The following is a 15,747-nucleotide window of genomic DNA, read 5'->3' on the forward strand; positions in this document are numbered from 1 at the left end:
AGTCTAGTCACCTCAGTGCCGCTTGAGAAGCTCTAATTGTTTCCATCTAATTACCTGACCTAATTATTATGCAGTAACAGAATTGTATTTGATCCTTGATCGCTGCTAATTCGAAGTCTGAATTGGAGATTTTTTTTCAGAGGCTCCCAAGTTTATTGAAACCACCGCAGTTTTGACAATTCACTGAACATTTTTTTGCATTTATTAAAAATCCTACTGATTTTTGTCATTTGGCCTGTGCTACTTCACGTCTCACTGCATCCCATTTTATCCTAATGTTTTTTTATACAGTGACACGTCCATCTAGCCAGATGTTAATCCTCCATCAATAAGTTAAATGGATGACATTGAATATCTAGCAGTCATCACAAATTGGATAACGTACATGCTGTGTGCTACAAGAGTTGAGATTACTTCTTAAGTCACAAGAATGTATCTTAAGTGCTTTTTAATCATTCTGATCTCCACAGTTGCATTACAGCCTCGGAGTAACTCCCAAGATTTTTTTTAATGTAATATATATATGCTGAATATTATGGGATTGGTTTTATTCTGTTCTAGGTTTGTTGTTTTGCCAACAGCAGATGCCATTGTATGTGATGAAGTATTAACAACTATGACTATCATTGAGTTTTGTTGCTGTAAAACAATAATAAGATTTCATACCTGACCCAACCTCTGCCTGTTTAATCATGCTGCCATTTTTGGCAAGGGATGAAAAGAATGGTAGTAATTTTGGGATCTGTGCAATATAATCTAGCTCAGGAGGAGCCAAGTCCATGTGGGAGCTGATCAATGTTGGCTTCTGGACATACAAACAATCAGTTCAAACCTAACCTCAGTACAACAGCCAATACAACACACAATTGGATTATTGGAGGAATTGTTTGAAAACTTCTCTTCTACTAAAAAGGGAGAACATTTCAATAGTTCTATCTGTACATCAGAATATAAAAATTAAGAGAATTTACCTGTGCTCACTTGGGCAGCTAACCGATACAAGGGGGTTATTTTAACCCCCCGAGAACTGGCGGGTGGGAGTTGAAAATAGTTTTTTTGGGTCGTCACTGCAACCCGGCTCCATTCCCAGGTTTAACATGGGCGCGTAAAAGTACAGGCTTCCCATTGGGAATGCAAAGTCCGAAAATTCTGCGGTTGCGAACCAAAAAAACCCAACTATTTTCAACACCCACCCGCCCCCAACCCACCCGGTCTCATTGTATTGCCGAGAAATCTATCTTTGTCCTGGGACTGCTTGGAGAATATTCTTTATCACAGCTTATCCTATTGCATAAATTCTCAGTCCCTCATGTGACCAATGACTTGTCAGAAGAAAAGAAAATTAAAACGACTCAAAAGATCTCAAACTATTTCACTTTTTTATTGTTAATTCATAGTTTTTACTCCCATTTTTGTCCCTTAAATAGTATTTCTCAAGCTCAGCATGCTCCAAAACAGTTTACAGCTAATTAAGTACTTTTGAAGTGTAGTCACTGTTGTAATGTAGGGAAATGTGGCAGCCAATTTGCACACAGCAAGGACCCACATAAAGACAGCACCCCCTCAGTACTGCACTGAAGTGACAGCCTAGATTATAGGCTCAAGTGTCTGGAGTGGGACTTGAACCAACGACCTTCTGACTCGGGGGTGAGAGCGCTACCACTGAGCCAACACTGACACAGTTCCACATGTGGCCCTCCTTTACATTTATAACCATTTATAAACATATAAATGGCAAAATGGTGGCCAAAGGAAGGGTGGGGCCGATTAGGGACCAAAAAGGATATCTTCTTGTGGAGTACTTTACATCTGTCTTCACTAAAGATGAGGATGCTGCCAATGTCAAGGTGAAGGAGGAGATAGTAGAGAAATTGGATAGGATAAAGATAGATAAAGAGGAGGGACTTAAAAAGTTGACAGTGGATGCGTGGTTATGAAATTGGCTAAGGGACGGAGAGTCGTGGTGAACGGTTGTTTTTTTCAGATGGAGGGAAGTATACAGTGATGTCCCCCAGGGATCAGTGTTGGGACCAATGCTCTTTTTGATATATATTAATGACTTGGACTTGGGTATAATTTCAAAGTTTGCAGATGACTCGAAACTCAGGAATGTAGTAAACAGTGAGACGGAGAGCAGCAGACCTCAGGAGGACATAGACAGACGGGTGAAATGGGCAGACACATGGCAGATGGAATTTAATGCAGAGAAGTGTGAAAGGATTCATTTTGGTCGGAAGAATGAGGTGAGGCAAAATAAACAAAATGGTACAATTTGAAAGGGGATACAGGAACAGAGAGACCTGGAGGTGTACGTACACAAGTCTTTGAAGGTGGCAGGAAAAAGCATATGGGATCCTTGGCTTTATAACTAGAGGCATAGAGTAGAAAAACAAGGAGGTTATGCTAAACCTTTATAAAACACTGGTTAGACCCCAGCTGGAGTTTTGTGGCCAATTCTGGGCACCACACTTTAGAAAGGATGTCGAGGCCTTAGGCTGCAGTGGAGATTTACTGGAATGATACCAGGGATAAAAGACTTCAGTTTCATGGAAAGACTAGAGAAACTGGGATTGTTTTCCTTAGAGCAGAGAAGGTTAAAGGGAGATTTGATAGAGGTGTTCAAAATCATGAATGGTTTTGATGGCGTAAACAAGGCGAAACTGTTTCCAGTGGAAGAAGGGTCAGTAACAAAAGGAGACAGATTTAAGGTAAATGGCAAAAGAACCAGATGCGACATAAGGGAAAAAAAATTCACACAGCGCGTTGTTATGATCTGGAATGCACTGCCTGAAAGGATGGTGGAAGTAGATTCAATAATAACTTTGAAAAGCGAATTGGATAAATACTTGAAAAGGAACAATTTGCAGGATATGGGGAAAGAGCAGGGGAGTGGGACTAATTGGATAGCTCTTTCAAAGAGCTGACACAGCCGCGATGGGCCAAATGGCCTCCTTCTGTGCTGTATCGTTCTATATCGTTCGATGATTCTATTACCCAAAAGGCCGTTTTTCATTTGTGCGCCTAAGCAAGGAGATTTGAGTTTAATCAACCCACAGACAATCCCAGCAAAGAATGAACCTAGGATCAAACCGGTGCCCACTTTTGTACGAGTGAGAATCAGCGGACAGTGAACATGAATGGAAACCTTAACCGAGTTTTCCTCTTCCTAGTTTCAGGATTTTGATGCACTGACTTCAGTTAAGCCACATTGTTAAGAATAGAGAACTCGTGCTATAATTGACCCACGAGTCCTTGATAGTGACACTGGGCACCCAAAATGTTCTTTGCCCCAATACTGAAAACATTCACCATAATGAGCACAAGCTACACACAAAAAGGGAGAAACATATTAAAAGATGCAAAAAACCTTTCTAAAGTATAATTAGAATGACATCCATCTCCAGTCCTGTCAGTCGCGGCTCAGTGGGTTAGCACTCTTGTCTCTGAGTTAGAAGGCTGTGGGTTCAAGTCCCACTCCAGCAACTTGAGCACAAAAATCTAAGCTGATCCTCCAGTGCAGTACTAAGGAAGCTCTATGCTGTCGGAGGTGCCATCTTTCAGATGAGACATTAAGCTGAGGCCCCGTCTGGCCCTTCAGGTAGCATGTAAAAGATCCCATGACACTATTTGGAAGAAGAGCAGGAGCGTTCTCCCCAGTGGCCTGGCCAATATTTATTCCTCAACCAACATCACTAAAATTGATCATCTGACATTGCTGTTTGTGGGATCTTGCTGTGTGCAAATTGGCTGCTCCGTTTTCTACATCACAACAGTGACTACACTTCAAAAGTACTTAATTGGCTGTAAAGTACTTTGAATGCCTTGAGGTCGTGAATAGCACAATATAAATGCAAATCTTTTTTATTGTTCCTTGTTAACACAATGATAAGAAAACCCTGCACTGTACATGGAATGAGTTGAACATTCCAAATTATGGGATTGCCTTATTTCACGTCTGTATGCCCTGTTAGGGTGAACAGATACGAGTTGATTTGTTTTCTGTACCAGGCAAAATTCCAGCCTATATTCCCCCACGTTCATAATTGCTGTGTTCCAGGTGGAAAGTGCATGATAAAGTGATGGGTAGACAGATGGAATATGGATCGGTTCCCTCCAGCTGTGATCAAGGGCTTCCAACTGGAACTGACAAGCTTGACAATCTTATAAGCTGATAATTGTTACAGCCAGGACACCAGGAATAACATGAACGTCCCACCACCCCGAAGGTGCAGGGTTCTGAGAGACTTTATAGTAAAAACAAAAGTACTGACATGAAAATTAAACAAATTGCTTGGCTGAAGTTTCTTGCTACAATGAACAAGCTAAATAGCTAAATAAAAGGACACTGAAGGGGCTGACAGCAACAGCATAAAAAGCCGCTCCTACTTTTGTCTTTGGGGAGTTTTTTTTTATATAAGGACTAGAGTTGAAATAATTCTATCTGTAGTGATGTTCGTACATGGAACGGTTATTTTGGTGTTAATGTTGTTACCATTAAATGCATTCTGCACTTTTTTTTTAAGCATAGAATGGTGGAAAATTCAGGGAAATTGCTGGCTTCCTGGGTGGACCAGCTTTTAAGTTTAACAACAACTTGCATTCATGCAGTGCCTTTAATGTCGAAAACACACTTAGAAAGGGGAAGGAGTGGAAAAAAAAACAGGAAAAGAAAAAAGGAACAGGGGCTGAGTCATGGTGACAGAGTTGGGAGAGGTGACCAAAAGCTGTGTCAAAAAGATGGATTTTGAAAGAGTTAATGGTGGAGAAGTTGAGAGGGAGTTTCAGAGAATATGGCATGGGGCAGCTGAGGGCTCTGACACCAGTAACGGGTCTGAAGGAGGAAGGATGAATAAAAGGCTGGAATTGGAGGACCAGAGAGTGTGGCAGGGGATATGTAGTTGTGTATAGAAATTTTAAGATGAGGAGTCAAGGTGTTTGGGGAAAGGGGGTCAGTGTAGTTCAGTAAAGAAGGCAATGATGGAGGAATGAGACTTAGTGCAGGATAGCATACGGGCGGCTGAGTTTTGAACAAGTTGTTTATGGAAGTTGGAGGACGGGAGGTTCATAAGATTGTCTATTCCCTCATGTACTAATCTAGCTTTCCCCTTAAATGCTTCAATGCTATTCGCCTTAACCACTCCATGTGGTTAAGGCGAATTCTCGCCACTCTTTGTGTAAGGCACCCACATATTAAAAAAACTGCCAGTAAGGATCCCATGGCTTAGTGGGGCCAGTTTTAGGCAAGTCCAGAGCTGACAGAAAGCCTCGAACCCCCAGGAGTACATGTTGGGAACTGTGAGTACATTCTCCAATTAATGGATGGAAAATCACAGAGTGCACCCACGATTTACTAATATGCACTCCCAATGGGCGAGGCTCCCTGCTAGAAGCACATAGAGTCATAGAGTCATAGAGTTATACAGCACGGAGAGAGGCCCTTCGACCCATCGTGTCCGCGCCGGCCATCAGCCCTGTCTACTCTAATCCCATATTCCAGCATTTGGTCCGTAGCCTTGTATGCTATGGCATTTCAAGTGCTCATCCAAATGCTTCTTGAATGTTGTGAGGGTTCCTGCCTCCACAACCCTTTCAGGCAGTGAGTTCCAGACTCCAACCACCCTCTGGGTGAAAAAGTTCTTTCTCAAATCCCCTCTAAACCTCCCGCCTTTTACCTTGAATCTATGTCCCCTTGTTATAGAACCCTCAACGAAGGGAAAAAGCTCCTTAGTATCCATCCTATCTGTGCCCCTCATCATTTTGTACACCTCAATCATGTCCCCCCTCAGCCTCCTCTGCTCCAAGGAAAACAAACCCAATCTTCCCAGTCTCTCTTCATAGCTGAAGCGCTCCAGCCCTGGTAACATCCTGGTGAATCTCCTCTGCACCCTCTCCAAAGCGATCACATCCTTCCTGTAGTGTGGCGACCAGAACTGCACACATATTTGTAAAATTGACTTATTTATATTTATCAAAAATCCCAGGGATATACCCTGTAACCAGCCATAAATTAGCCACTTTCTCTGCCTATTATCCTGTTCTTCCCTCCCCCAGGCCATCAGTAACATCGGCCATCATTAAAGGCTGCTAATCTAAGCTACACAAAATTATCACATCAAACCGACAAGAGATTTGCTGGTGGGCTAGGTTGACCTCTCGCACGTTACGTTGTTCATGTTATGCTGTGTGATTGTTTGAACAGGTAGTGTCCCAACAGAATAATATGAGGCTGTGAACTACAAAGCATGTTGGAATTAATTAGAAGGGAAACCGCTTTGTTCACCCGGGAAGGACTATGCTAGCATTGTACACATTAATCACCATCATCAATCAAGTTCCCTGTGGACTGAGAAAGCACAAAAAAAGTAACTTGTGAGGACAGACACTGGAATTTCGATACTGTGACCTCTGAGATCTTAGTGTGTCACATTGTTGGACTATGACATTGGAATGCAATGCATTTGTGTCTATTTCTCTCTCTTCCTTTCTCTTCTTTCTCATTCTCAGACTCCTCTCTCACACCTCTCACTCACACACTCTCTGTCTCTCTCTCTCTCTGTCTCTGTCGCTCGCTCTCTCTATGTCCAGGGAGCCAACCTCCTCGGTGGGAGGCGGGGGGGGGGGCGGTGTGGGGTTGAATATGGTCGGTTCTGGCCTTGGGCACTTGCAGCAGTGGAGGAAGGCCAGCCACCTCTGGGTAAGTTGAAGAGGAGGACCATTTATTGTAAACACTTTTTAATTTGTAGGTGAACGGCAATCAAATACAACCCCTTTGGAGGGTCAGGGGATGAGGGGGGGGGTTAAATTTTAGATCCTTTCTTGCCATCGCAGTGCCAGTATCCCAGTGCGTCAAGCGTTGCTAAGGTAGTAATGAAGGGAGTATGATGTCTGACACAATTTAGTCATAATCCCCTAAGCTAAAAGCCAAATGCACATACCTGTATTTAAAAAAAAGATAAACTTCTTGGCACCTACATACTGAAGATACTCAGATTCTCCAGTAGAGACTGAGGGGATTCTTTATTAAATTCTCAAACATTTGTTCTCTTTAAGACAACGGACATTTATGGCAGGCAACTGAATGTTTTCCCATTTATGACACAGTGGACAAAGACTCATCAAACTATTTATTATGAACCAGTTCATATGGTTGCAATGACTAATGTGCGGAGGAATCCCTCCCACACTTATCAACATTGGGAACTTCCAGGCCATGGACAATATCACAATTTTCATTTTCTGTGTTAGATATTCTCTTGGAATCAATGTTACCAGTCACTCCTGTAAGCAGACCTCACAATCCCCTACAATCCAGAAGGCATCTTTACCGCCCAATATCTAATAAAATGATAGCATGTCCTGGAGATCGTAAAATAGAACCTTCTTTTGTATACTGGCTACTGAAGTATTGTATGTGTATTCTCTTATGAGCTGAATTCTTTTGACATGAGGGATGGTGGCAAACCAACCGGTTTATTTTACACAAAATACTTGAATGAGCAAAATATATTTTTCATCATATCAATTTCCCATGCTGCTTGTTCCATAGAGAAAAAAAAATACAATTTTACTGGCACCATAGGCATAGATTCACTTTCAAGCTAAGCTAGTTGGTTCTGACTTTCTTTTATGTCTGCTCGCCCGTTCTGTGTCTGAGAGAGAAAGCAATGGCCAGCCCCTAAAGACTGTAGTCAGGTGATTGGCCGCTCAGTGGACCAATCACTGACAGCTCCAGATTCACCCACCCTTAGAACTGTGGACAAACAATATATCTCCCGCTGTTCAATTGGCTCAGAATAGCTGCCCATCAACATTGAATTGGGAGCCAAGATCAAATGGTAGGATTGTGAACGCAAAAACCCTGCATTCATAAATTACACAAAAAACTTAAATATCGATGGAATGAATTGCAGATTGGATTAGATAGTAATTAGACAGTATTTTCTAAAATGGGTAGACGTCTATCATTTTACTGTAAATCAAACAAATGCAGTTCTGAGCCAATTGCGGATCACTGCAGTTGTAATAGAAGAGTATGGCAGTATTAATGCAATAGGCAGTTTTCGTGGAATCCCTGTTCACTACATAAATTATATTTGCAAAGGTAAAATAAATAACTTCTTCAACAAAAGATACTTGTGAATAGCGTCTCCTGTACAATTTGGTCCTGGAAAACATGGGTTCCTTTGTATTCTACTGAATTACTTTGGGGACTGCAGTTCCAGAATTTCTACATCATCAGGCCCCTTTGTATAACTTTTGTTCTTCAATCCCAGTTTTTGGCTCTAGATATTTAACTGACATAACAATGGGGTTCATCTGAAATAAAATGCAACAAGACAAATAGCTCACGAATTTGACTTTGGTAATTCCTGAAAGCACAGAATAATTTGGAGACATTGTACACACCACAGCATGAAATAGATTTCCCACAACTTAAATGGACATCAGCAACCCTGGTACAGCAATTGGTGATTAACTCCGCTTTTAAAATTCTGCATTCAAGACACAGTATTCCAGATGATAATTCTATCTGTGAGAGAATTCAACAGCTAGAAGAAGCTATATGTGAAGTCTTGTTGCTGGCATTCTCTGCAGATTGAATGGTAAGGTGCTGGTGTAGCTGCAGAATCTCTTGTTTCTTGCTTAAGTGCTCAAAGTGTTTGTGCTGCCTTAATCTTGCAAAGGATGGACAATCGGTCACATTTTTTCAATGTTCGAAAGGATGTACTCTGGCATGCTATACCTCATCATGTCCACTGATCTACATGTCTTTGTGCAGGAACAAGAGAGAGATTTTCTTCAAAGCCTGCCACAATGTTTTATCATAGATTTATGGATATAGATTTAGTTGGAAACTGAAGTTGCTGTTGGTGACATATAGTCCAACAGCTTTATTTAAAATCACAAGCTTTCGGAGGCTTCCTCCTTCGTCAGGTGAGTCACCTGACGAAGGAGGAAGCCTCCAAAAGCTTGTGATTTTAAATAAAGCTGTTGGACTATAACCTGGTGTTGTAAGACTCCTTACGTTTGTCCACCCCAGTCCATCACCGGCATCTCCACATCACGGTGACATATAGGACTGAGCTTTCTTGTATCACCTGCTACAGCCATCTTTACCAAAAGAATCATCTGGTGAGCGGCAGAAAGAAGTCAAACAGGAGACACAGGTTAAAAACATTGTTGTAGACTTCCGTACCAATTGCTAGGTGCGATGTCAATCTCTATCAACTGCTGATTGTATATTTTATTATATAATGGCCTATAACACTTCTTCCTTCACTTCTTGCTGACCTGTGTGCAAAAATAAGGAATATTAGAGTATACAGAAGATCTAATTGTCTCAAATTATTAAATCTACTATAAGCTCTACCGACGTACTTAAATTGCAGGAAATTTTATCACTGTTGATCTTGCATGCCTTCCTTTGAGTGGCCTCTAACGTGTATACAAAACCTGGTGAAGAATAGATGGGAGTTCCATACGTGCTACATTCCTAGGACCTCCAGGAGCTTCTTGCCTCCCACAGACTTTCCTTCCTACCATAATTCAGAAGCTTGTGTTAATCATATCACTGTCTCTTCAATTACTTCCTGCTTTACCACATAAGAACATAAAAAATAGGAGCAAGAGTAGGCCATATGGCCCCTCAAGCCTGCTTCGCCATTCAGTAAGATCATGGCTGGTCTTCGACCTCAACTCCACTTTCCCGCCCTATCCCCACATCTCTTGATTCCTTTAGTGTCCAAAGTCTATTGATCTCAGTCTTGAATATTCTCAATGACTGAGCAACCACAGCCTTCTGGGATAGAGAATTCCAAAGATTCACAACCCTCTGAGTGAAGGAATTTTTCCTCATCTCGGTCCTAAATGGCTGACCCCTTATCTTGAGACTGTGACCCCTAGTTATAGACTCTCCAGCCAGGGGAAACAGCCTCTCAGTATCTACCCTGTCAAGCCCTCTAAGAATTTGATATATTTCAATGACAGCACCTCTCATTCTTCTAAACTCCAGACAGTATAGGCTCATTCTACTCAATCTCTCCTCATAGGACAACCCTCACATCCCAGGAATCAATCCAGTGAACTTTTGTTGCACCACCTCTAAGGCAAGTATATCCTTCCTTAGGTAAGACCACCAAATCGGTACATAATACTCCAGGTGTGGTCTCACCAGAGCCCTATGTAATTGCAGCAAGACCTCTTTACTCTTGTACTCCAACCCCCTTGCAATAAAGGCTAACATACCATTGCCTTCCTAATTGCTTGCTGTACTCGCATGTCAACTTTCTGTGATTCATGTACAAGGACACCCAAATCCCTTTGACTACCAACATTTCTTAATCTCTCACCTTTTAAAAAATATTCTGCTTTTCTATTCTTCCTGCCAAAGTGGATAATTTCACATCTCCATACATTATACTCCATCTGCCACCTTCTAATTTAACCTGTCTATATCCCTTTGCAGCTTCTTTGCGTTCTCCTCACGGCTTACTTTCCCACCTAGCTTTGTATCATCAGCAAACTTGGATTCATTACACTCTGTCCCTTCATCTACGTAATTGATATAGATTGTAAACAGGTGAGGCCCAAGCTCTGATCCTTGTAGCACCCCACTAGTTACAACCTGCCAACCCGAAAACGACCTGTTTATTCCTACTCTCTATTTTCTGTCCGTTAACCAATCCTTAATCCATGCTAATAAATTACCCCCAACCCCATGAGCCCTAATCTTGTGTAACAAACTCTTGTGTGGTACTTTATTGAATGCCTTTTGAAAATCCAAATATACTATATCCACTGGTACCCCCTTATTTACCCTGCTAGCTATAGATTCAAAAAACTCTAATAGATTTGTCAAACACGATTTCCCTTTCATGAAACCGTGTTAACTCTGCCTAATCATATTATGATTTTCTAAGTGCACTCTTACCACTTCCTTAAGAATAAATTCCAGTATTTTCCCTACTACTGATGTCAGACTAACTGACCTATAGTTCCCTGTTTTCTCTCTCCCTCCTTTCTTGAATAGCAGGGTTATATTTGCTACCTTCCAATCCACGGGGACTATTCTAGAATCAAGGGAATTCTGGAAGCTCAACAATGCAGCCACCTCTTTTAAATCCCTAGGATGTAGGCCATCAGGTCCAGGAGATTTTTTGCCTTTTAGTCCCATTTAATTTCTCCAGTACTTTTTCTTTTACTAATCTTAATTACTTTAAGTTCCTCACTCTCGTTAGACCCTTGGTTCCCCATTATTCCTGGTATGTTTTTTGTGCCTTCTTCTGTGAAGATCAATGCAAAATATTTGTTTAACGTCTCTGCCATTTCCTTATTCCCCATTATAATTTCTCCTGTCTCTGCCTCTAAGGGACCTACGTTTATTTTCGCTACTCTCTTCCTTTTTACATACTTGTAGAAGCTCTTACAATCTGTTTTTATATTTCTTGCTAGTTTATTCTCATATTCAGTTCTCTCCCTCTTCATCAATTTCTTGGTCATCCTTTGTTAATTTCTAAAACCCCCCAATCCTCAGGCTTACTGTTCTTTTTGGCAACATTGTAAGCCTCTTCTTTTAATCTAATACTATCCTTAACTTCTCTAGTTAGCCATGGTTGGATCACTTTTCCCGTGGAGTTTTTATTCCTCAAAGGAATGTATATTCATTGAGAATTATGAATTATTTCTTTAAATGATCTCCATTGCTTATCTACCACCATATCTTTTAATCTAATTTCCCAATCTACCTTAGCCAACTCGCCCATCATACCTACGTAATTGGCTTTGTTTAAATTTAAGACACTAGTTTTGGACTTAACTACATCACTCTCAAACTCAACATAAAATTCTATCATATTATGATCACTCTACCCCAGAGGATCCTTAACTATAAGATTACTAATTAACCCTGTCTCATTCCACATTACTAGATCTAAAATAGCTTGTTCCCTGGTTGGTTCCTCGACATATTGTCCTCTTCTTTCACCATTGGCGTTGTCCTGGACTTAGATCTTGGCACTTTGTCTTGGTTTCTCAGTAGTAGAAACATGTTAGCTTAGCTCAGCTGGTAGCACTTGTGCCTTTAGGTCAATAGATTTTGGGTTCAAGACCCACAACAGTACACAATTGAGGCTGTGACTCCTGTGCAGTACCAAGGGTGCACTGTTGGGAGGTGCCTTTCTTTGAATGAGATGTTAAGTCAAGGTCTTATTTGCCTGTTACACTTGCTGTGTTAAAGATCCAACTGCACTATTCTTCAAACAGTGCTGACCAACATTCCTATCTCAACCAACACCAAAAGAACAGATTAGTCTCATTGCTGTGACATGACTGACACCGAATGGCTGCCGTGTTACCCATGTGGCAACTGTCACTGCACAGCTTTTGGGGACATTTTAACAAAAGTGATGAGGAACTATGTAAATACAAGTATTAAGTTTTACCCTGACTAGAATCATCTGCCATTTTCCAACTAATGTGCATCAATTCAGCTTCTGAGAAAGCTTTTAAAGAACAGAACACTGTTAATTACTGTGAGATTGCTGGTGATGTGTGTTTTTTTTTTAAACAGCACTATAACATCATAGGAATTTGTAGGTGAAAGTAATTGTATAGTTACTACTCATTTCACAGCCCTTAATGTATTTTTATATAGTTCTACATGGTTTGCCATAGCTGTGAATCTCCATAATTGTCATAATACTGATTCTGATAGCCCTTAATTGGGCTTTCAATTTTCTACATTTACAAATATATTTAAAGGATGGCATAGTCTATTTTTGGAGAAACAAAAAGCACTTCTTAAAAGTTAGAATGAGCACTCTAAATAGTTTACTTTTATTTTAATCTCGCATCATAAATTGTCAGTGGTTGTGTTTTAATAAGCTCCACCATGTGAATTTGGGAGCAGGAGATGCTTTTTCCATAGACTCTATAAAATCTCCAGGACCATTGCACTGGAAAGCCATAGTTATAAGCTGAAAATATAACATTTAAAAAAAAAAGTAAGACCTCGGTGGTGAAATTCTGGTCCTTACTAATTTTATCAAAAAATGTAGAAGCGAAGGTAAAATGAGCAAAGCCACAAATTTTACCCCTAATTTGTTCATGAAAAATAATGAATGTGCAGAATATTGTCAAGATGGGGAAGTCCATGATAGGATATTTATACTTGGACTCTGGCAAAATGGCCTTTTCTCGCTTTCAGACCTTTATGTTCTTAAGTCCATCATCATTTCATTACAAATAGTTACTGGGAAAAAAACGGAATTAAAGGTCGGTAGTCTAGAGTGTGTTACTAGGCACATCACAAATCATGCTATTCATTTAATCACACTCCTAAAGCTGTATCAATCGGACTGGTAGTGCAGCGGTTATTGTACTGGACTAGCAACCCAAAGTTGAGGTTTCAGATCCCACCATGGCAAATTGAATTCAATCAATCTGATAACTTGTGGGCTGGCATCAAAGAAAAATGACCATGAAAGCTCCTGGATTGTTGTAAATGTCCTTCAGTGAAGCGAACCTACCTGGTTTGACTTACATGTCCCACACTATGTAGTTGACTCTTCCCTCTGAAGTGGTCTGGAAAACCACTCAGTTTTAAAAACAATTACTCACTGCCTTCACCAAAGGATGGAAAACAAATGTTGCTTTGCCCACATCCTGTGAATTTGTTTTTACAAGAATAGATGTGGATATTAGTAGATGTCCAGTGGACTTCCCAGGGAGTTGCTCCTGGTGAGTGTGGAGATATGCTGCTCTTTAAGATGGGTCTGCCAAGTTTCAATGGCAGTGCCCCCTCATCTAGCCAAGCCGCTGATGGGGCAAGGTGAGTGCAATTAATGAAAATTGTAAACAATTTTACAACACCAAGTTATAGTCCAGCAATTTTATTTTAAATTCACAAGCTTTCGGAGGCTACCTCCTTCCTCAGGTGAACGATGTGGAAATGAAGTCCTCGAAATGAAGTCGCATTTATAATTCACAGAACAATGCTTGGTGATAACAGACAGTTTTTTCAACTGCCCGTTGCCAAGGCAATCAGTGTGCAGACAGACAGGTGTTACCTGCCAGGTCTCAGAATATACAAATCACCAAAAAAAACAACAAACAAAAAAAAACAGAGATAGAGAGGTAGAAACATAGAAAAGACAGCAACTGACCCGTTATATTAAAAACAGATAACATTTGTTCGCTGGTGGGGTAACGTGTAGCGTGACATGAACCCAAGATCCCGGTTGAGGCCGTCCTCATGGGTGCGGAACTTGGCTATCAATTTCTGCTCGACGATTTTGCGTTGTCGTGTGTCTCGAAGGCAGCCTTGGAGTACGCTTACCCGAAGGTCGGTGGCTGAATGTCCTTGACTGCTGAAGTGTTCCCCGACTGGGAGGGAACCCTCCTGTTTGGCGATTGTTGCGCGGTGTCCGTTCATCCGTTGTCGCAGTGTCTGCATGGTCTCGCCAATGTACCATGCTCTGGGGCATCCTTTCCTGCAACGTATGAGGTAGACAACGTTGGCCGAGTCACAGGAGTATGAACCATGCACCTGGTGGGTGGTGTCCTCTCGTGTGATGGTGGTATCTGTGTCGATGATCTGGCATGTCTTGCAGAGGTTACCGCGGCAGGGTTGTGTGGTGTCGTGGACGCTGTTCTCTTGAAAGCTAGGTAATTTGCTGCGAACGATGGTCTGTTTGAGGTTGGGTGGCTGTTTAAAGGCGAGTAGTGGAGGTGTGGGGATGGCAATAGCGAGGTGTTCGTCGTCATTGATGACATGTTGAAGGCTGCGGAGAACATGGCGTAGTTTCTCCGCTCCGGGGAAGTAATGGACGACAAAGGGTACTCTGTTGGTTGCGTCCCGTGTTAGTCTCCTGAGGAGGTCTATGCGATTTTTTGCTGTGGCCCGTCGGAACTGTCGATCGATGAGTCGAGCGTCATATCCCGTTCTTACTAGGGCGTCTTTCAGCGTCTGTAGGTGTCCATCGCGTTCCTCCTCGTCTGAGCAGACCCCGTGTATTCGCAGGGCCTGTCCATAGGGGATGGCCTCTTTGACGTGGTTAGGGTGGAAGCTGGAAAAGTGGAGCATCGTGAGGTTGTCCGTGGGCTTGCGGTAGAGTGAGGTGCTGAGGTGCCCGTCTTTGATGGAGATTCGTGTGTCCAAGAAAGAAACTGATTCTGAGGAGTAGTCCATGGTGAGCTTGATGGTGGGATGGAACTTGTTGATGTTATCGTGTAGTCTCTTCAGTGATTCTTCGCCGTGGGTCCATAGAAAGAAAATGTCGTCAATGTATCTGGTGTATAGTGTTGGTTGGAGTTCTTGTGCAGTGAAGAAGTCCTGCTCGAACTTGTGCATGAAAATGTTGGCGTATTGGGATGAGAATGTGGTCCCCATGGCTGTTCCGTGTGTTTGGGTAAAGAACTGGTTATCGAAGGTGAAGACATTGTGATCCAGGATGAAGCGGATGAGTTGTAGGATGGCGTCCGGAGATTGGCTGTTGTTGGATTAATTAATGAAAGGCAGTCACTTCTTAAAAATCTTGCCAACAGTTGACATGCTGATCAGGAATAAAGTAATGAAAGAGACAGTGCTGCAACTTTCACAAAAGAGGCACTGTGTGTAGCCAAACGCATAGGACAGAATTATTTGTGATCTACTGCTGATGCCAAGGGATAATCTCGCAGAAACTGTATTTTGGTTAATGTTTTTTTTTGGTGCAATATAATTGGTTGATCATGGTTTTTTTTTCTGGG

The 15,747-nt window shown here is 41.7% G+C and overlaps 1 protein-coding gene across 1 annotated transcript in view; it reads left to right on the forward strand.

Annotated features, from left to right (window-relative positions):
- The window catches only part of kcnt1b (potassium sodium-activated channel subfamily T member 1b), a 150,384-nt gene that overhangs the window by 44,138 nt on the left and 90,499 nt on the right, over window positions 1–15,747 (forward strand). The window lies entirely within an intron of this gene.

Source organism: Heptranchias perlo, chromosome 31 (assembly GCF_035084215.1).
Source record: "Heptranchias perlo isolate sHepPer1 chromosome 31, sHepPer1.hap1, whole genome shotgun sequence".
Taxonomy (NCBI): domain Eukaryota; kingdom Metazoa; phylum Chordata; class Chondrichthyes; order Hexanchiformes; family Hexanchidae; genus Heptranchias; species Heptranchias perlo.